Source organism: Numida meleagris, chromosome 1, assembly GCF_002078875.1.
Source record: "Numida meleagris isolate 19003 breed g44 Domestic line chromosome 1, NumMel1.0, whole genome shotgun sequence".
Taxonomy (NCBI): Eukaryota; Metazoa; Chordata; class Aves; order Galliformes; family Numididae; genus Numida; species Numida meleagris.
In genome coordinates, this window is record NC_034409.1 from 21,919,071 (window position 1) to 21,942,365 (window position 23,295).

Sequence of the window (23,295 nt, forward strand, 5' to 3'; positions counted from 1 at the left end):
CCACTTTTAAAACAGTTTAAGTGGAATCCAATCTCATCAACTACTAATTCCTCCTGAAAACATCCTTGTTTCATATAGAGTAATTTCTCTGTAAAACATCATTGCTTTACCATCGGATCCTGACAATAGGAAAGGAAGAAAATAAAGCAGGAGGTAGAAGAAACAGAGGCTCAGGTGAGGATTACATTGACTTCTGCCTTTTGAGAATGGAATTCTCTGATAGTAACTGTTTCTCAGCTTCCTTGGGTTAAAGCAGATTGAATCCTTGCGCTGGCAGCCCAGAGGGCCAACTATGTTCTGGGCTGCATTAAAAGAGGAGTGGTCAGCAGGGAGAGGGAGGTGGTGGTCCCCCTCTACTCGGCTCTCGTGAGGCCCCATCTGGAGTACTGTGTCCAGGCCTGGGGCCCCCAGCACAAGAAGGACGTGGAGCTGTTGGAACGAGTGCAGAGGAGGGCGACCAAGATGATCAGAGGGCTGGAGCACCTCTCCTATGAGGAAAGGTTGAGGGAACTGGGCTTGTTCAGTTTGGAGAAGAGAAGGCTCCGGGGAGACCTCATTGTGGTCTTCCAATACTTGAAGGGAGCGTATAAACAGGAGGGGGATCGATTGTTTGTGAGGGTGGATAGTGATAGGACAAGGGGGAATGGTTTTAAGCTGAGACAGGGGAGATTTAGGTTAGATATTAGGAGAAAGTTTTTCACACAGAGGGTGGTGACGCACTGGAACAGGTTGCCCAGGGAGGTTGTGGATGCCCCGTCCCTGGAGGCATTCAAGGCCAGGCTGGATGTGGCTCTGGGCAGCCTGGTCTAGTGGTTGGCGACCCTGCACTTGGCAGGGGGGTTGAGACTCGATGATCTTTGAGGTCCTTTTCAACCCAAGCCATTCTATGATTCTATGATTCTATGAAAGCAGATTGAATCCTTGACTCAGATATAGACCTGTATATTGCTGCCAGGAAATGGAACCCTGGTAAAGGAGCCCCAAAACCCCAGAGAGAGTACTGTGCATTTTTTCCCAAAAACACTGACCTGTTCCATCCTAATAACTCATAGAGAGCACACAGGTTAGCTTGCTGTTCCTAATGTCTCACTTAGTGATGAAATGGTTAACAATGTTAGCATTCACTCTAACAGAGCTGGGTTTCAGATGAATAGGAGCGGTTTGTGCCTTCTCAGAGTCTGTTTCAGGCTGTCCTCATCCCTGCACAAGGCAGTACTGTATGCTCTGATACTGAAGGTTCCACCGCCTGCAGGGCTGGACTTTATTTTCTTTTTCTTTCTTTCTTTTTTTTTTTCTTTCTTTCTTTTTTTTTTTTTTTGTAAATAAAGTGAGGAAAAAGTCACCCTTAACTCCTTGAGGTTTGAGGACTTTTCTTTGGGTACTTTCTTCCTCCTGGGGTACTGCAGCTGCATAAATCAACATATGCAAATATGTCCATGTCTGCAGGTACACTCAGAAGCAACTACACAGATTTGAAGTCTACAAACTGTATAAAGGAATGCAAAATTGTGGGTTTACATTGAATCTGCCAGAATGTAGTCAGCCAAGAGAAAACACACCCGAAATCTGCCTCTTTCTACTTTCAGTGCATCACTCCTCAGCTGTAAAATAATTCTTGATTAACAGTCAAATAATTACATTGCTGCTTAAGATTTCATAAAATTGTTTGTCTTCCTTTGTGCTTGTTTTCCTTTCCTTTCCCTCTTCTTTCATTTTCTTCTTCTCCTCTGTTCCCCTTGTCACCTGCAGAATTGTAGTAGTCTGTGCTATCACCTGTACACCTCACAGGGAGCCCAATTTTATCAGAGCCTGAGTTCAGTGAGTAAACAGTGATTTGAAGAAGTAGCAAGCACTTCCAGCTCACTTCAGCTTAGTGCATATGCGGTGTGGGTCCTAACTGGAGAGAACTCAATATAAAAGACAAGAAATACAGCAACCTGCTATTTGACTAAAAGCTATCAGGATCTGGAAAATGGTAAAAGGAGCTTTACTGGGGGCTTCTCTGCTCCCTTCCAGCATCCAGTGGCAAAAGTCTGCTTTGCGGTGGACCTGTCAAAAGCACAGATGGGAATCCAGTGGAACTAATCTTGAACACAGTAAAAATCAAACTCTGATGTATTTTAAATAAAATATTCTGTGTTTAGCAAAACAGCATTTGGAACAGCAAGGTCTGATTCATCAGAACGTAAATGACCTGCTCTAACCCCGAGCCCATGGCAGACTGTCGAGCTTCGGGTCCCACTGGAGGAGAGAAACTACTCCGTTGATTCTGGCATCTAAGACAAATATTAGTGTTAACCTATAAGTATTAAAAGGTGAGATTCTTTATGGGCAAAATTCCACCCTGAAGCATTCCTAACAGTCACTAGCTCAGGAAAGATGTTATGAGGTACAGTTTGTTTGCTTCCAAAGAAAGTTTCTTTATTCAAAGTAAGAAGAAAGATGAATTCAAGGAAAGGCTTGAATACTTTATATATGCTGTAATAAATATGCTAACTAATTTTATGTATATTATATAGGAAACAGGAATGTCTCTTCCTTTATATTAGAGCCAAACATTCAGAAGCATGAAGGTATAGGGAGAGAAGAGCAACAAAGTAGGGTAACCTGTACAAAATGAGCCCATACAGCTTCCCCCAATTACTCCAGTGCTGAAGGCTCGATTCAGTTTTGGATACGAGATGCAGATCTAATCACACAGTCGGGATGGAGACTCCTTCACTTCCATTTGCTGCTAGGGCTAATTATCCTCATTAGGAAAATGGCAACTCTACAGTCCCAACAAACTTTTCATAAATTTTGATAGTACTTGTTGGAATAGATCAGGTTATTTGAATTGAATAGTCTTATACTGAACACAAGATCGGTTCTCTTTCACAGTCAATTTGTGAAGATGAACCATTTTTCAACCTGAAGATCCATAAACTCGTTACTGGATATTTGCGTATGGGTTTTGATGACAGTGTAATTACCAGTTTCTTCCTCGGCTGAAACTCTTCAAGTATCTCCTCCTCCTCACACACAGCAATCTTCTTATAAATGCAATTTAAAAAGTCTTGTTCATGTTCATCACATGTCTCTTAAATGATCTCAGGACAGCACATCTTTGTCATTTAGACGAAACAGTCCTTCTAAGAACACAGCTATCAGCTAAAGAAATCCCTAACTTCTCATTTTTCACTTACTTTTTTCACTCATTTTTCTATGTAGAATTGTTTTATATTTCCAGAGGTAATTTTTAGCACAGAATCCCGCAGTAACTTTTCAGTCTGCAGCTGAAGATGGTTTGCTGAAAGGCAAAATCTGGTAAGTAGCAAGAAACCTCTAGGTGACAATAAACAAGGTAATGTAAATTCACCAGAGACATTTACTCTTTTTAGAACATGACATAACTTGCAGTCTGTTAAAGGTCCTCTCTTCAAGGCAAAGTTTACTGTGTTTCAGCTGTCATTTACACTGATAGTGTGTTTTGGTACAAGGGGCTGGTATTAGCTGCGTGGGTGTATGTTGTAAGGGAACTGCTCTGATGCAACCTTCAGGCTCTGCAGGATCAGCACCGAAACCCCTCTGCAGGGTGTCTGCGTGGTTGCAGCCACACTCCTACCTCGAACCCTTGTCTCCAAGCAGCGTGTGACAAAGCTGCATTGAGCAGCCCTGCTGCAGCCCCTGGCACTGCTGGGCACCGCGTGTACAGCTGCAGCACGGCTGCACGGCGCCTGCTGAGGGCAACGCTGCGGGCAGATGCACGGCAGCACTTCTGGCAAGAACACCACTATTGTCTTATTGTGGTGTGAAAGTGCTAAACTATAGCAAAGGAAAAAAATACATTGTGCCATTCAGTGTGCGTCACCATCACGGTTCTCTGCTTAGGACCAAGTCCAACTCACCAGTCCATGGACGTTTATCTTGGGGGAAAGAAAAAGAACACTTCTGATTGAGCAGGATGATCAATTCTGCATTTGCAATATATTAGGTGTGTTAGGGCCTTGGTGGAAATAGCCGCTCTCCTCTTGTCGTTGATGTCTCTCATCTCCTTGTGCCATCCAGCTCTGCACAGGAGGTCTCTGCAGGGCAGCAGGCACCATGTCACCATGTCACCAGAGCAGCCACAGTAAAAAGGAATAAATTTTCCATCAAGGATATCCATGTCTCAGAGGAGGAAAAAACGGTGCAGGTGGTCTGGAGGAGGATCAGCGCTGTGGTTTTCAGTCGGTCTTCATTTGCATCACAAAACCATCATTTTCGAGAGCAGGATGGAGAAGCAGGGGCCGCAGCCTGCTCAGCCGCAGTAATGGGCACAGGGCAGGCTGGGAATTGGGAGCACTGGCCGTGCTGTGAGCAGTGTTTCACACATTGCCTCCATCTCCGAAAGGCTTGGCTCTGGACGGTTGCTGTTCATCTCTCACTTTTATGAGTGCTAAAAGGTTTTCTCTCCTCTCCATGGGGGGTGACCAAATGCAATTTAAGTAAGTGTTTCTGCTGAAACATCGATATTTCTTGGTTGGCGTTTGTTGTTCTCATCGTTACAAAAAACATTCTTCCTGTTAACCTAATCTAAATGATCACTTTGAGGCTGCAAAGCTATATGTCATTTTTAAGCTACTGTATCATGATGGCCTTAGGGAAATTTTACAGATGCCTTGCCACAATCTATTTCTTCCCCATGACGAACTACCAGGCTGCTTGCTTGGATTCATTTGCCACAGCTGTTTGCCTCTTTGACCTCAAAACTGTGGAAGGTATGGTGCCAGTAGAACACAAAGGAGGGTGCCTTTTAAATTAATGATTATAAGAATTATTTTCTGAAGTAAAAAAGGACAGAAGATGATATTCTCCCAGCTGAATGAAACTGCTCAAGTGAGTAGTTTAGCTTCATCTTTTGATAATTTTCTTCTTTCTTTCCTTTTTCTTTTAACCTGTAGACACAGATAAAAATACAACACAATATTAATGTGCTTATTAGTCTGGAATAATTTAAGACAGACTAATATCTCCCAGATAGGAAATTGTCAGCTCAGGTCTGTCACGGCATCAATCATGGCAAGCTATTAAATTTCTGCAGTGGAGCTCCTGGGTAGACACCTTCTTTTATTTATTTCCACAGCTCAAACACACCCCATTTCTATTTCGACCATGGTTGTTCCATTCTGATTGTGCTTATTTATTTGAAATTATTTATAGGTGATACTGTCCCCAGCTAGCAACAGACATTGCAAGAGCTGATGAATATTAAATTATAATTTGTCTAAAAACCAAAGGCAACAAATCTAGGTCAAAGATATTGCTTTGGGCAAAGTCCACACAGGTTCTTCTGCATCACTGAACATTAGAAATCCTGTCTTTCTGTTAAAAAATGATTATACCTGAGCAGACCAGTGCCAGTTCATGAAAGGAGTACATCACTTACGAAGTATCTCATGATTTAAGTGTGCCAGGCCTGGGTTGTGAGTTGCAGAGAAAACTGAAATGTTAGCCCACGATATTCATCAATCTAATGATTGACCTTTGAGATGTTTTTTTGTTGTCTGTTTGTTTTGCTGTTTGTCCTGTTTTTAGGAAGAAACTTGCCTCTAAATCTTAACTGATTCATCAAAACAAAAAAAACTAGGTGAGTCTGAGGAACTGCTCACATTCTCATTTGTTGAACCTGTTACTTTGTACAAAAATATACTAAATCTTTCCACTCTGTCATTCCAGTTTTATTTCTGTTTTGCTGTACGACTGCTAGTTTCCTGGACATCCACACTGTGTTTATGCTGCTCCATTCATGCTTTCTGCTCTGGAAGGAATTAGTTTGCTGCTAATACAGTCTAGTTTTCATCTAGATCAATAGAGAGGTTGGTTAAAGCCAGCTCTCTGCAAAAGTGCCAGCTTAGAACAGGATGGAGATGGGCAATTCCACATCAGGTGGCTTGGAAACCAAAGTTCAATTCATTCACACTCCACTAAAACCATAACCGACACCCAGGGGACAAAAATGGGGTAATGTCACAGCCTGATGGTAAGGCTAGGAATATAGAAAAGAAACAAAACAAAACATAAAAACAACTGAGGTTCTATTTTCTTAGCAGACAGCATGCTTAATTTGTATCAGGTAGGAGAGCTGCAGCAGGAGAGTGTTCACTGCCTGCCCTCCTCCTCCTCCCATTACAAACAGCGCTCAGTATATGCGATTTTGGCATTCGTTTAAATGAAGAAGAAACCTGAAAGAATGCAGTGGATTCACACTCTTACTGTGAGGGTGGCTGAGTCCTGGCACAAGTTGTTCAGTGGAACAAGGCAACCCACTCTAGGTGGCTTGCGGGGTGATCAGACCAAATGCTCCCAGGGTCTCTGCTAGCCTCAGCCATTCTGCAATGGTGCGATTCTGTAAAGAGTGCCACATGCAGGTATGCTGAACAATGAGGAACCCTTTCTTTTCCTTTACATCCTCTGAAGGTGTAGGAATATGTCCATACCTTTGTGGTTTATAGTTTTGAAACTTTTCTTGTTTGCACACCTTCAGCAGTAACTCACAAGACAATTAACTCCTTATTTTGGATTGATAGAACAGGGAGAAGCAGACAAACAAGATCATAAAAGCACAGTACAGTATGTTTTACCACTTAGTAATGTTTTTATGGTACAAAGCATTACCACAGTACTGAATTGTTCTCTCTTTACTGAAAGGTGAGGAGAGACTATCATTTTCTCATGTTTGAATTATGCGCTGCTGCCTGGTGAAATATGCAGCAGTCATGTTATGCTGGTCACTACTGTGATGTTGTTTTGGCAATGGAAATAAAAGGGTTGCAGCTTTTACAAATATTAATAAGCATTTTTAAGTATCACTTTCAGCAAGAATCTGTCATACAAGTTATTATGTCTGTCACTGTATAACGCATATTCCCATGCGTTTCTTTTTCATTCATTGAAATCTTTGATTACCAGTGGTTGCAAATACCATCAAGCATTTATAGATGAAGCATTTATAAATATACACATTTACAATAATTGTACATAATACAGTGTATTTGTATTTATTATGTTCCACCATAGAAGTATTATGCATGTACTGCAAAAGTGGCCCAAAAAAATGCTACCTCCAGCTCTGTGTTCAATTTCTTCTGCTTCACTTTCCGTACAAGAGTTCCAGCTTTGTGCAGTATCAGTCACCAATATTTATTTTACTAGCTCCTCCTATTGGGTTACGAAGGAGCAGGCTGCCACTTAAAAACATGAAGGAGATCTCAGTTGACAGACCTTGGAAGATAGTTCCATATTCATTAATGATGTTATAGATTACAAGAGAGTTGTAGGAAGTGGTATGTAAGCAATGCTGCGTGGTTTCACAAGTCTCTTCCGTTTCATCTAATCAGTGTTTGGCCATTTTCATGTCTATTTCAGAAAACAATGGGAAGTCTGAAGAGTGATGATAATTCATAGCTACTTGATGAGTATCTCATGAAACACACATTCTGTACTCCCTTAAAAACCATACTAAAACTATGGCAGGAAATAAGAATTCATCCAGCTGTTTCACATAGATTTCAACATTAATCTTCTAATTTCTTTTATTTTTTTCTTGTTAGTACCTGCACGCCTTGAAGCTTTCACGTGTGAACACAAATTTAATAATAATGTAAGTACTTAAATTTAGCACCACATATGACAAGCTAGGGTGTATTAATACCATACATGGTGGTAAAATTAGGTATTATATCTCAGCACAGATATGGAAGATTCTTTCACCACCTGATCTTTAAATTGCCAGTTGTACATATTGCTTATATATAGTTATGTTAGAGGTAGATATAGAAAAATATGATCAAGAATTACATTTTAAGTGGGTTATGTGAACTTGAATCTAAAACCTCAACTATTTTGTGGTGCAGACGAGGTGGTGGGATGAAGTTCAGAAGATGACTGAAATATCCAGCTGATCTGGCTACTCAGTCCTTGTGTCTAAGCAGGATTCCTGTGGTTTGCCCATATAGCCCCTGAAGAGCCACAGAAGGGAAACAAAGGTGCAGTAGATTAGGAGTTCTCCAAATATATGAGCTATGTGGCCTAATGTATGAATCAAAGACATAATGCTGGTAGTAACTAGCACTTTGGAGACTACATCTTTGAAAATAACAAGTTAGTTCAGCAGTGCTTGATGTCATGCAAAAACACCTGGTCTATTGTTTAAAGAAGTGACAAGTGTATAAGATAGTCATGACTAGTACTCATTGGACTTAGGTTACTGAGTGGATCATCCCATTGCTATAGTGTGCTGAATTGCTATTGTTGCTACTTGAGGATACCCAAGATGAGCTGCATGAATGCTGCTGTGGGAATCCTTGAATGGTGGAGAGGAAGATTCCATAACTCTGGGCAGTGGATAAAGCTGCTTTAACCAGGATGCTGGAGTGCCAGTAGGGACCACTGGGAGAGACAGACCTATGCAGAGGTAAAAAGCAACTAGCAAGAGACCACAGCTGTTCCTAGTTGACCTCAAGCTCCAGCTGAAGCTTTTCTTATGAACAGAACACTTACTAGGTCAGACAATCTGTACAGACTCTCAGGTATCTAATAGCAGATATGCTACAGACCCTTTATCAGCCTCACTCAATGGGATTCCCTCCATTTACAATCTACATTTATGGTTTTGTTGCTCTGTCAAATTTGATTGAAATTATCAAATGGATTAACGTCTGTAATATTGAGTGTTGGGAGGAGTGGACAGATGAACATATTCAAGCACAGTCACACAAGATTCATTGTTTTCAGAATTTAGAATAAAAATCTATTTAAGAAAAAGTAAACAGATCTTACCTTGAAATCTGTTTTCTCCCAAGACAGCTTTTCTGTGAATGGCTTCTCTTTATAGTGTCACTCTTAATGCCTGCCACAGAAATTGCTAGGGTCACCAAAGGTCTTTTCAAGCTGCTAACAGTGCAAATGCTTTGGTTTTTATCAGCTAAATACACTGTGTACTTGCTACTCTCTTTCTAAAATATGACTCCAGATTTTCTATGGAAACTATTAAACCTGTCAAGATGATTTCAAAAATTTCCTGATTCTCTAACTAGCTATAATAAAATAAAATAAAAAATACATATGAAAAATATATTTAGTAGAGAAATCCCTTGGTTGACCCTTCAGATGAAATACATCTTCTTGATTCTTACAAAAAGTTTAATCTATGTTCTCATATTCTTTCTATGTATTCAGATTTGGGCATTATAGGACACAGAGTGGAAATCACTTTGATTTTTTACATAGAAATGTGGTTTCTTTCTTCTTTTACTGAATATAACAAATTAAGCTATGGAGATCCAATTGATCAAATTCCTGTTAATGAGAAAAAGGACTGAAGCAAACTATTTAAATGCATGTCTACATATTTCTCAACTGTTCTCCAGTGATTTAGTGTACTTACATTCTTTGTTGATGAAATGTCATCTGTACTTGTCTACCTTGTAAGTATAGATCTTATGTTAAGTATAGATCTTACAAGGTAGATGAGTGCAGATGACATTTCATCAACAAATACACTGACCTATCTTGTAAAATGGATAATAGATAGAGATCAAATATATCTCAAATATATGTCTAACTATAGAAGCAGGTAAAAAATTGGGAGTTTTGATTCTATCATGCTCAACTGCTGCTTTTATTTTCAGGATCATAAACATTAGCCCACCTAGCCCAACATGCCTAAGTGGTAACAGTTTCCTGTCCTGTGAGCTGAAGGTGCAGCGCTGCCTGACACCACCCCTTTCTATTTACAGCCTGCCTCCAACATGACAGAGCTTGCACACTCAGCTCAAATCTTACGCCAGCTCTTGAAGTGTGATCACACAGGTATCTTCCACAGTTCCTGTGCCACTGAGTGAAAGAGGTGGAATCTCCTATGCCCCAGCTGTACTCTAACTCTTTGGCCTACCTTATCTGGTGTTACAGAGGAAAAATTACACATGCTGTTTCAAACAAGAACTGCTCTTTCTTGTCTTTCATTAATGTTCAACTGGCTACTGTGCTACAGAGAATGTTCTACTTTTAAAGAATGCTTTTAATAAATATTGAGAGTGCCATAAAAATAAGAAAGAAATTATACCGTTGTTATTCTTGATGGACTAAGACAGATGAAATATATGTTTTAAGATATCTGAACATTGCTTAAGAATATTGTAAACCTGAGTATGAATTTTCTAATTTTAACTTATTTTTGTTATTCTAGTTCCCTGCTGAAAATAAAATTGCATCTGTTTCCCTATAAGCCCGTTTGTTAATACACCTGTCAGCCATCTTTCTTCTCATGTATTATTATGTTTGTTTCCTCATTAAAACTGAAATAAACAGCAATAGTTATGCTGATGTACTTATTGTTAATAGATTAAAAGCTGGTAGCTTGGATGGTAAGTATGACTTTGAAGCACATGCACACTTCCAGAACTGTAAGCATGCTACTTCTCCCATTCCTATTCTTTACTAAAGAATATGTTAAATTCAACACCCTAAAAGATTGATATTTTAATAAATGGAAAACGACATAATGAAACAGAATAACAGGTTGTTTTCTTGAATTAGACCTTTTTTGCAGAGGAAAAATATGCAGCATCTAAATACAGCAGATACTGATACAACCATTCAGAAGATCTTTATCTAATGAAAAGTATTCATTAAATTTCTTGCCTCAGCAAAGTTAATTTTGAATTTTTTGATGAGTTAGAAAACAAACCATACTTAGATAATGCTGGGAAGAGTTGGATGTGGATCAGAAAGTTATTTACAAGTACCTTATACAGGCAGAGCTATTTATTCATTCTACTTGTTCAACTCATGTTTGCATATATAATTCTGATTGCAGACTATTTCCCAAACTGGTTAAGCACATGATTGAATCTAATTTACAATCTTGGGTCCCAAACACATTCTTGGTTAAATGCTTAAACATTTTTCTTAAGTAGAAACAGCCAGAAAATGTACCATTGATAGAAATTCAAAACATTAAAATCTCAGTAGCACAAATGTTTTTTTCTCTTCTGATTGTTGATTGCCTGAAACTGTTCCTCACAAAATCAACAGCAGAACTGCCACTCACTTTAATGAAGCAAGATCAATGCCACAGTTTTTACCAGGATGAGCACATCCTCTGTGAGTCAACCTGCATTTCCCCCATGTATGAAAGTGTAGCAGTTTAAATGATTAAATACATTGATATTTAGCACTCGTTATATCAGGAATGAAAATGCTTGTAGAAGATTTATTCTGCCCCGAAAAGTTTGCCAGAAATTTGTGCTCTCCGCAGGACGCATTTATTTTAAAGCAAAGCTGCTTACTGCCAGACCTGAGAACAGCCCACCCAGGCCAACAAGTCACAAAGGATAGCAATCCATTGTGGCACAGAAGGGTTGTGTTTGAACATGCATACTTTTACACACCAGATTTTTTTGAACCTCAAGTATCCTTCCCTCCGCAAATTCTGAATACCGTCTTCTGAAGTCTTTGCTAGCTTAATTCTTTGAACTAAACTGCGTGATATCTTCAAACAAAAACTGCACTAGATGTATACATGTTTGGAAACAAAATAATATACCAGCCTGCATATTTTTGAATTCATTATTTTCTTAAAAAATGGGGTTTGGACTACAAATCAATGTAATTTCTGTGAGAAAATCATTGAATACGGATAGGATCAAAACCATAAAATTTCCTTGTGGGCTATTTCATCACAAATGTAACAAATTTTACACTTAAGCTCCAAGTGTAACCTTGAAGAACAGATTTTTTTTTTAATAATGTGACTGAAAAATGATCGTAATCAAAAAAGCCCTATCATTGATCACTCAGACTCACGTCTTTCCTAATTGTAGCTGTAGGCTGACACCTGCATATTTTCTGCTGTAATGGGCCATACATCAGGTTATTTTAATTTGAGCTTTGTACACTCAAAATTGCATTTCTCAGAAAGTGGGTAGAAACTTGTCAGCATTCAAAATCTTGTGACCCTGAATTACCACTCAGAGGATGAAAATCTGACACGAAGAATTTTCTTATTGATGACAATATGACTTATTTCACACTCAGAGCATATTATTAATGGAAATATTAATTTTGTTCACATTCTTACTAATTATTTTTGCCACTTATGATAGTTTATAATCATAATATCATATAGTAATATGTAGTAATACAAGAAGACAACAGCAATAGTAATAATGATTAATGATAAATAACAAATAATGTTCTTGTGATACTCAAAGCCTCCAATTGTAATGGGAGCCTCATCAGGTTATACAAGCACTTCTCATCCCTAGGTAGTTTGGTTTACCTGAGAAATACAATTAATCCTGCTCTGAGGATGAGGCTGCACACCACAGAAGAACAGGTTCTCAGAGTCTTCCTGGAGCACTTCTTTCCTTGTTCAGCCTTTGCTGATGGATTGATGTGGTCTCTCTCTAACAGGCCTTACTGAACAGTTCAGATTGCTTACTTGCCATCTCTCACTACTAAAGATAACTGCAAACAATTGCATTACATTGGTGTTGCCTTAGGAATAAATACAAAAGCCTTTAATGAGAATTATAGGGATTTTTAGAAAGCCTCTCAAACTCTGCCATGTCTGCAGGCAGCTAGGAAACAAAAAGTTCACAACTTTCCTAATTGGAATGCTAGAAAAGTGAATACAGCTCTTCGGTTTCTCCTACCTCAGAGTGCATTCCTTTGAAAACCTTAGCAAAGAGTTTAAGGGTTTAATAATTTAAATACTATCTTCTTTTTTTTCTTTGTATCCCATAGCGTAGAAATCTCAGATACAAAAAATCAGTAATAAAGAGCTGATGGCATTACAGACACATGGGTCTACTTGACCTTAAACTTTGCTACTTAACATTTCTTGCGGGAACATTTCTTGTGAGAGGTGGATTCCTTTTCCCTAGTATAGCTTGATTAAAATGGCTGAATGAGGAGAGGCAGGGAAGGAGGCTGGGCTACCTGGTTTAGGTCATTCTCTGCTTTGTGCTTCAACCCAGTCAGAGCTTGACTTAAAAAGAATTGATTTTATGATCAGCTCCCATGGGAACACTGAAAATAAGCAATATGTGCACATATCGATAGTTGCTGGATGTTCAGCTCCAAAAGCGCTGCACTTCTTAGAGGAAAAATAATCTCAGATGTGCACTTCGTTACTGGGGCTCTGTGGTGTTCTGGTGACCTACAGAGGACGCCCAGGAGAAAAATGTAGAGGCCAAATTATCTCATTTCCCTAATAAATCAGAATGGTAGAGAATTTCCAGCCACAACTGTACATCTAAATGATCACAGAATTGGGGAAAGCTTATCCTTGGTTTAAAAGAGTTGGGGCTGCTGGATTTCTCAGCCCACAGCGCTGATGTGAATCACAAGTGTTCTCATTTGTATGTCAGCCCAGAGAGCTGCCTTTAACTCAGACAAACCACAAGGATTTTTAAATTCATTTTTTTTAACCTCTCAGCTCTCTCTGGTCATGGGAAAGAAAACATGATCTGAATCTATGCCTATACTAGCCAGTAAGGATGGCCATAAGGTACAGCATAAAAATATGGACTCAAATGAATCAAAGCATTTTCATTGCTGTGGGAGTATTATATGCCTTCAGCAGGAGCACTCTGTGCACCGGTACTCATACATCTGCACTGTGACGTGTTCAGAACAATCCTGATCACAATTACCTTCAAAACTCCACCCCAGCACGACTCGGGAGTACTGTTTGTTGATATTCCCAGATGTACTGCATGCATTTCTACTTCGAAAATTAACGTAGTTAATAGTATGATTACAGGCTGTTCCACGACATTTGGCCTCATTGCTGAGGAATCTTCTCAGGTATGTTTATTTTATACAAATTGTGCTGAAAGAGACATGATAGTTGAGCTGGCCAGGAGGCAGGCATGTCGTTAGAAGTTTGGAAGGATCTGAAGCTCTTCATCAGTGATACACAGGCAGCTTTGTGGTCACAGCTCATGGTGTACAATACTGTGTAGCAGATTAAGGAAAATTATTCTCTCCAGTCTTAAAAGGTTTTTAAAAGTGCACAAAATATTAACAAATATCTGTTGGGTCCTATTTTTCTTATGACTCATTCTGTTTTTCATGTAGAAAGCAATGCCTGGCAGCCTGACATGGTATTATGAGATGTAATTTTATTTTCTCCCCAAAACTATTTGTGATGGATCCAAAGGGCAGATCATTAGATAGTGCAAGGGAGTTGTTTTTCTGGTTGAGGTAGCAACAAAAGAGGCTGTGTTTGTAAAAATGGGGGAGAATGAGAATGCTTTCACCACTGAGAATGTTAATGTCTCACAGACTTGCATGTACATAATGATTGAGAAGATTTCTCAAAGCCCTGATACAGCTGGGTGTTTTTCCACACCAAAACAATCAGGATATTTCAGACAAGAGGTGATTTCACAGCATCTGGTTATTCTGAAATTCAGTTGAGTTCATTCTAGCAAACTCTTCAGACAGCCTGGAGAGGCTTAAAATCTTCATCACTGGAGTTCTTCACCACAGCTTACACAGAACATCTGTTATGGAGTGACTGAGGTGTGACAGAGGCTGTCTTGGGGAAATCACTAGGCAGAGTCAAATGCAAAGTCTCTTTCAGACCTTTTTTTTCTACGCTTCTGTGAATATAATGTACCTGGCTAAGAATTTGACAAGCATGACTGAAGTCTGAAGAGAAACTCCCTTCTGCGTTCCTTCCAGAATCCAGCTAAAGTCTAATGGATTTGTATATACAGCATACAACATGTTAAAAGCAGACCATTTTTAGAACAAGTTGATGTCTCATAGCATCAGCAAACTCAGACAGATTTGAACTGTTGGAAGATAAACACTTCTGTATCCACCTCCCCAGTTCCCTCCAGTTCTTTAATAAAGAGCTTACACATGGAAATAAGATAACCAAATAACTTTAAATGTTACATTTAAAACAGCTATTCACAAATGTTTAAAAAAAAATAGTAGTTAATCTGCACACTCTCTTCTCTTGTTTATTTTTATAAATGGGAATACCTTGCCTCTCTTAGATTACCCTCTCCTTGAAAGTGATTTTCAACATTACTTACCTGAAAAATTTAGGTCAAGTGCTCAGCACCTTCCTTACATGACACTTTGAAATGAAAACATCTTCACCCAGCATTGTCAGCAAAACGATGTGGGAGATTGATTGCACTGAGGTTCACAGCAAGAGACTAGAATATGAAGGAGATACCAAAGTTTCTGAACACAATTGCAGACTCTCCTTATTGTGAAAGTTACAGTCACTTTTGGCAAAGCTTTGCACTTTGGAATAGACTTTAAGTCTTTAAAAACCAAATAAACAGATGACAAAGTCAACAGACACATTATGATTAAATCATTTGAAAGGATGCGTATGTTTGTGTCTTCTTATCTGCCTGTATGTGCAAATATTCCATATTAATTATCAGCATTACAATTTGGGGAAGTGATTAAAAATATTTGAGGATAAACACAGTAAACAGAAAAATTGGTGTGTTTCATTTTGTGTGAGACAGCAGAATCAGTAACAAGTTTCGTCCTTGCAGGAAATAAATTGCATTTGGAGGAGATTAGGACTTCTAAAAAAATGTTCACTCATTGTATTACATTAAGGAAAAATAAAACAGTGGAAGTTTTGATTCAGTAAAACTAGAAGGACAAAGCAATCATACTGAGCTCAGCATTTACAGCGTGTTCACGGAAGTCTCTAGAAAGACACCCTAGAAATCTGCCTCCTAGAAGGACGTATGTTAATGACAAAATTGGGAAAATCAGTTATGTAAAACTTATGGCTCCTGACTGACTTCTGAGCCATATGCATAAGGTCCTTGCTGCTCTTCTACCATAATGACATATTATTATTATCTACCATAATGACATACCTGTCCTACTGCAGAATCAAAAACATGCCAGTCATGAGATGAAAGGCACTGACATGGTATACACTTGCTTTGCTGACTTAAGTTTATTTTAAAATATTAATAAGCCAACTTCGTATTGCCAGCATTATCTGTCTGCATCTCTCTAGCTTTATACCAGATCAGGCTTTTCCCCTCCCATTCCAACTGGCATAAAATCAGCATAAAAGCACAGAACAAGCACAAATCCTATACTGAGAGGACATTTCCTGATGCACAATCCAGGTCAAACTTTTGTTGCTATATGAGGTAGAGCCAGTTCCTACGTGTGTCCAACCACGGCTTCACAAATGCCATCTAGAAGTCTCCATGAAGTTCAGCCATTAGTGCTGAAGTCAGGAAGGCCCTGAAGAACATCTGGAAAGAAATTACCACTCCCATGGTCTGACTCACATGTAGTACCATTGTCACTCCAGTTTGGAGACCCCTTGGGTCATGACACATCAGAGAGTTCAGCAAGTGAAACCTGAGTTTAGCTCCACACGAGCCAGTTCAGATACCAACAGCAGAATAGCCAAATTTCTGTCCACTTTCCTATTTGTCCCAGGCCTCTAATGCATCTCTTCGCGATCTCAAGCTCTACTATCATTTATACCTGAATGACCTCATGTGAGGGGAACATGGCATGCCTACATGGATGTCATGCCTACATGGATATCTCCCTGGATTTCCATGAAGTACTCAGTCATGTGTAACAGAGTTGTTGTACTCACTAAAGTGAGTATAAGCAAAAGAAGGTGAAAGCCCCCAGATGACCACAAGTTCTATTTCTGTTATGTGATTTGAAGGCCATTTTGCATCAGGGTGGAATCTATCAGAAGTAACGTGTTTTGGAAAATCTGTGAAGACTGACTGTATGGCATGGCTGAGAATACACCATCAGCACTAAGCAAATAATGACAGTGTTGCTATGGGCTTCAATGAGAGCAGGCCTTTAATGTGTTAAGACATAATCCAAGTAATTTTCTTCTTGCCATCTTCAATTTGGTATAACACATTATCATAATAAAGGAAGCTGAAAACAGCAGGACCTGATTAAGTGTCAAAAAGCTTTCAGAAACTCAGAGAATGAAGAGTTTTAATGTCACTTCCTTGATTTCCAAAGCAGGCAATAGTCAAGGGGCAAAAGAAAAATGGGCAAGGTATGCTTATATTAAACAACAACAATCAACAGAATGAGATCCTTTAATTCCTTTTGTAAGCAACATGAGGCTGGAAGGAGTTGAAATACCCCACTTTGAACTGCTGGATCTTTGTCCAATATGCTCAAAGGGATTACACTTTCACCTCCTGCTTATTTCAGTGTGCATTAGGCTGAGTACAAGAGATGGGGCCTTCACAAATTTATGCCTCTTTTGATCAACAAGAAAAATAGTATTTTGCATTAAAAGCATTCTGGCTTCAATCAAAAACTAAAAAAAAAATTAAAAGATTCTTAATACAACATTCTTGTGGGTTACTTTATTATTTTATCTCCATTTTGCTTATGAAAAAAACAGAGATATAAAGCAATGGCGAGTTGCCTAAAGTGAGGTTCATTTCTCCATTGCCTCTCCTAAGAAATACGAAGACCTTCTATCAGTAGCATTGGAAGGGTAAATTAATTAATATTTACAAAGAGCTTTATAATCCTGGGCTGAAAGGTGCTAGATAAGTGTAAAGAATTACATAGTAAATTATGCATAAGTATTGTGAATGCTGCTTTTTCAGATGTATCTGCTACAAAGATTACTCTGTAGTTCAGACATCTAAAACATGGATGAAGCAAGACTCTTTAAGAATTGATTAGTATACCTTTGGGGATATAAGAATGGCAGTCTACTGCAATGCAGGAGACAACAGCTCCTATGTCATGAGGAAAATGACATTTTGATACTGTAAGAAGTTCCTTGTGCCTTTGAAGTTGAACCTTAGTTCAAAGTAAGTCAGTATTGTTTATTTTTCCTATCGCTTTGAAAGTGGTTTCATGTCAATAAGTGTTTTTTTGTTGTTGTTGTTGCCGTGGTTTATTTTATTTTATTTTATTTTTCAAGTGAAAACAACATAGATGGATCAGTTTCAAATCAGAGGAAAGCTCTTTCTTCTTAATTGCTATCAGCCATAGTTCAGGCTGATACTCCCAGCTCTCTTGCAGACTTCTCAGAAAGCTTCTTAGGCAGCAATCCACAGCTGCACTGCTTTAAACCCAGGGCTGAATGTGAACAATTAGGTATTCCATTCTCCAAAAGCCTGGAGAAACATGTCCACTAATGAGACAAAAATGACAAGAGAAACAGCAAAATGTGCATCTGGGCAATTAATAATGAAGATTTGTACTACAGGATTGGTCAAAAAGCCTCAGGTAAAAAGAACAGATTTGAGTCCCAGTCTATGTAATGAGCAAACTGTTTATAGGGAAGCACTGATACATCAATAACTACATAGATCAGACAGTCCAGTTAAGCTGGCCAGGCCCACGGCTTCAGTGGCTCTGATGGGATTGACTGGTCCCTAAATGGGATAAACTGCTCCTGATAATGGATTTTCATGCCAAGGTAGGAAGGAAGGAATTGCAGGCCTACTGATTTCTTTGTTATTAAAAAACAACAAACCCACACATATACACACAAATATAAACACACACACACATAAAAACAGTAAAAATCTTCAGAAACTGAAAACATGACATAAAACAAGAGCAAGAGAGATTAAGAGTTTTCTTTTTTCTATGGTAGTGGATGAGTGAAAATGTCCAGGTGATCTCTGAAATATATATTTCTTAATTAATTTTCTGAATAACACCTGATAAAATAAATCATAAAGCAGCTGCCACTAACAAGCAAAATTTAATTTCCCCAATTTAAAGGAATCCACCAGCAAATCTGTCCTGTTCCCTTGACAACATCAGCCCCTTCTCTACTGGCCATGTACTTCTCTCATCTCCCCAATTAACAGTTTGGCCCCTAGCTGTCGTCTCCTGCCAGCAGAACAGCACAGATTTGGTGTCTTTAGCGTAGTCATAATGGAAGTATTCAGACTAATAACAAAGGGTGACCTACTAGGCAAGCAGCAGAATATTTGTAGATGTGGAGTTGCAGCGTTGGGTTAAAACAAATGCTTTGCAGTGAAACAAAAGTTAGGTAGGACAAGAGGAAATAATAAAACTACAGAAAGTATTAAAATGAAAAATTCGGAAAAAGAGTTGGAAGGACTACAGGATTAAGAAGTCCTCATGCTTTTTTTTTAATGTTCATATAAAGATGTGTCACTGAAAGATTTGAAGAAGAGTAGGTGTCTTTTCTCTTTCAGAATCAAAGAGTCTGAAAAATGTGACCTTGCCTGTGAGATTGCAGCACCTCTGTGGCCTACATGAGAAAGATCACTGAGCCGAAAGTGCATTTCTAGTTATGCCCTGCTGTGCCCAATAACTTTCTACCAGCCTTCCCTCAGTGTTGACAGTATGTAACAACCCTTCAAATTTCTCATCTTCTACCTGCGGTGAGGTAGCTTCTTCAGAGGATTTGAAAGCCAGGCCAGAAAATGAGAAGCAGGCTGAGTCAGTATTTCACCCAAACCTTGTGTCATCACTCAGACAGAGGTGAGGGCAGATTATAGAATCCATCTCATTTGAACATGGCAACATTTCCAATTCAGGAGACTCAAATTAGTGTCCTAATAAGAAATAAAGGTGCTTTTGTTTGTTTGTTTGTTTGTTTGTTTGTTTTTAATGGTGCCGAGTGAAGAGTTAAATATCTGACAATCTCGCCAGTGGTATTTATCTTGTAAAGGCATGATGTCCACTTGTTTGAGTCATAATTACATTGCCTTACTCTATCAAATAGTTAACTCTGTTTTCAGTGTGAGTATTTTAAAAGTAAGAAGTAAAAAATATGCAATCTTGTTTCATCATGACCTTTTCAAAACAAGAAAGTGTATGGCTCTGGGCTCAAATAGGTGTATCATGTCAATGACTTGCACAATAAGGATGACCTGAAGGAAGTTAAAAGCAGAAAAAATGTCTGTGCATGAAGTTATTTTGAATGTCCTAGGAAAGCAACCAGAACAAAAAGAATGTATCCCTCTTATTTTTCTTTCCCTCTCACTTCCCTTTACTGATTTAAACATTTGGATTGCATGTGACTGTGCTAGACTAGGTCACATATTAGGCACTGCTATCGCATACAGAAAATGTATCACATAAAAATGAAAGTGGATAGAAAAACAGATGATAATCACTAACATATTTTAGTATAATATTATCTTAATTTTTTGGTAAGTCATTCATAGGAAAAGTTACCTGTATTAGTGAGGTTGCTAAGAAACTCAGCAGATGCAGGAGGTGAGCTAGCTACCTTTCTGCTATAGCCGATACTTCGTTATCCTTCAGCTGCAATTTGTTATTGGAGGTGCATGTAAGAACTGGAAAACCGCATTTTCCTTGACACTAATTTACGTAGAAATTTAAAGTTGATTTTTCATACAATGCCAAAAGTCTTTTTGTGCTCATAGGCTACTAGGCCATATGTCACACGTTATTTTGACAGATGTTAACATGATCCAGGCAGACTACGTGTTCCCTAAGATATCTGAGAAATTTTGAGTGACCAGCACAGAAGAAGAATACAAAGAGAAGATAACAAGCTTTGGAAATATTTTGTAGATGTTTGGAGAGGACCTAATAACACTGAGAATGTAGCAACAATCACCACATGTTTCTCAATTAACATTCTTTAAGAGGTGCTGCAGATATACAGTGTTGAAGAAAGACCTAATTTAAACTACTTTGTCCAACAAAGTTCTCACTAACTTAACAGCTTTGTTTAAAACAGTACATCTTTAAATAATTAAAGTGGACAGCATAGCAGAAGAGACAGTCCAAATAGCTTGTGCTAGCACAGTAACTGCTCTATTATACTGGGATATTCTCGTCTGTCTTACAGTTTTACCATAAATCTCAGTAATTTACCAAAATTACTGAGAATTCATCAAGGAGAGAGTTAATTGAATCACTTAGGTCTGTTATGCATTAGAAATGAAATACGGTTCAGTAACCTTTGTTCAGCCCTAGAAAGGTCTATTAGACACCCAGTCCTCACATAATTTTTAAAAACCCAGTAAAACAAAATATTGTTTTATTGTTCTTTGCCTGTAGGTCAAATAAAAATGAGTACATAAATCCATTGATAGTGCCAGGCCTTTATTATTTAATCATCTGAAACTCATGTATATTCACAAAAGAACATTTAAAGATACCAAGATGAGCACTACAGCATATCCTTAAAATACAAAAGCAGATAAATATATCCTTCAGGTATACAACCAGTAACAGGAACACAACCCTACAGCAGAGGTGTTAAATAGTCTGCTCAACAGAACAGATTTTCAGCCCACTTGAATACTGCTCTCCAGCTCTTGCCTAATCTTAAATTATTGCAGTCATTAACATATAATCATTTAGTTGCACCATGCTGTGTTTGCCTGTAAATGAAGAACAAGAGAACTACTCTGCAACCAGAAATTATTAGTACATTAGTTCACTGATCACTTAGTAACTTCTGACAGGTTTGAATCATATTGAATGCAGGCAAATATTAGTGATTAAAGGTAAGATTCATCGCACTGTCTGAAATGCAAGTAATAAACACTTAACTGTGGGGTCTCTCCTCAGCTCAGATCTCTACTAATTAATCTGCCAAACCTCACCAGGTACCTTTTCTTCACTTTTAATATTTGTTCAGCAGGTCTACCTTCAGCACCATTATGAAGGGTGCTAAACAATTCCATTGGCCATACTGACAATGTACTGCCAACTGATGTTGGCCATACTGGCGTTTTATCAGAAGCTTCAGCTTCAGCTTCTGGGAGTGGATAAATTCACTTTTTTAAATTTGGGAGTGTTTTATATGCAAAGACATTGTTATTACCAATGAGACCAAGCAACCAGTTAGTTTCTACATGCACAGTTTTATCAATCAATGGCAACTGGTGGTGAGAATTTTAGTAAGCATGAGAGGACACTCATGCTTGAAATGATTATTTCAAAATATTTTTTCTTTCTCTAGCACTTGGAGTAGCAGACATGCTATTTTCTAGTGTGAGATTCAACTCCATCTACAGCTGGCAAGAACTTTGAGAAGAAAAGTATGCTGATATTTCTAATCACTTCTGACTCAGACATGAATAGCTATTGACTATCATAATTTCTATCTTCAACCTCTTAATCCAATTAAAATTTTCATAAAATGTTAGAATGTATTACATGGAAAATAATTCACCAGGGACAGTCCCATTGATTTCAAAGATACGGGACTCTCCTATACAGTGCAATTTTGATCTAAAATATGCGCTTACTGAGTAACATATATACTATTTCTTGGGCAAAAGCCCCACTGATTTCAAATAGGATTTCAGGAGAATCACTGGAAACAGAGGACTAGATTGTGTCAAAGTTCTCTGCAAAGAATACAAAGGGCTTTTCCCCTACTTAATGTCCCCAACTATGATAAAAATAGCTGTATGTCATATCATGTAGCATTTTATTCATAAGGCCAAACTCTACTGGGAAATCTTTGTGCTTTGACTTTGGTAGGGTCAGCATAGGTATATGTCAAGGTACAATTTGTACTTCAATATTTACAGCTAAATTTTATCCTGCATTTAATATAATTAGGTTTAGTATTGCAATATCTCTATATCAGCAAAATGTCATTGAGAGCTAGATCCTCCTGCCCTTGTACACAGTGAACAGCATAGATGTGTTGATGCTTGTTTCAATTTAAGGTACAATTAACTGTGATTGCAAATACCAAGGCTTGAGATGGGCCTTGAAACTGTGCATTGGTGATTCTTTTTAGGCTGGACATGAAATTCATAAACTTAAACTTCCTTTGTAAAGACCTTTTTGTATGTCATTATTCTGAGGTACTATTGCTGAGGATAAAGAAAATCTGTTATTTAATATGTATTGCTATTGTAGGACTGGCATCTGAAATTCAACGTCCTAAACAGCAGCAAAACAGCAATGTCTGAATTAAATTTAATATTGCCTTCTTTTTTCATTCTTCTGCATCTTTTATCCCCAGAGTATATTCAACAAATGTTGTCTTCTTTCAGCTCCTGTTACTGTTGAATAAGAATTTTATAGCAATGTTCAATATTAAAGATGATTCAAAAACAAAAATACATCTTCAGAGACTCATTTTAATAAATGCAAAATGTAATAATCTTGTAAGATAATGCATGTCCTGTGCAGCAACTGCTGGTTCCATGGCTAAGAGAACATACTTCCTGAAATTCCTGGGGTAGAAATTCTGAAATATAAAATGCGATTCAGGAGATAAGACAACCTCTTCTCCTCTCCTCTCCTCTCCTCTCCTCTCCTCTCCTC

The 23,295-nt window shown here is 38.3% G+C and overlaps 1 long non-coding RNA gene across 1 annotated transcript; it reads right to left on the reverse strand.

Annotated features, from left to right (window-relative positions):
* LOC110392817 lies at nt 1,548-12,767 on the reverse strand. Its single transcript, XR_002434632.1, has 3 exons — nt 12,302-12,767; nt 8,800-8,869; nt 1,548-4,916 (listed from the first exon to the last, which is right to left on the reverse strand). It is a non-coding gene; the product is annotated as an uncharacterized LOC110392817 (long non-coding RNA).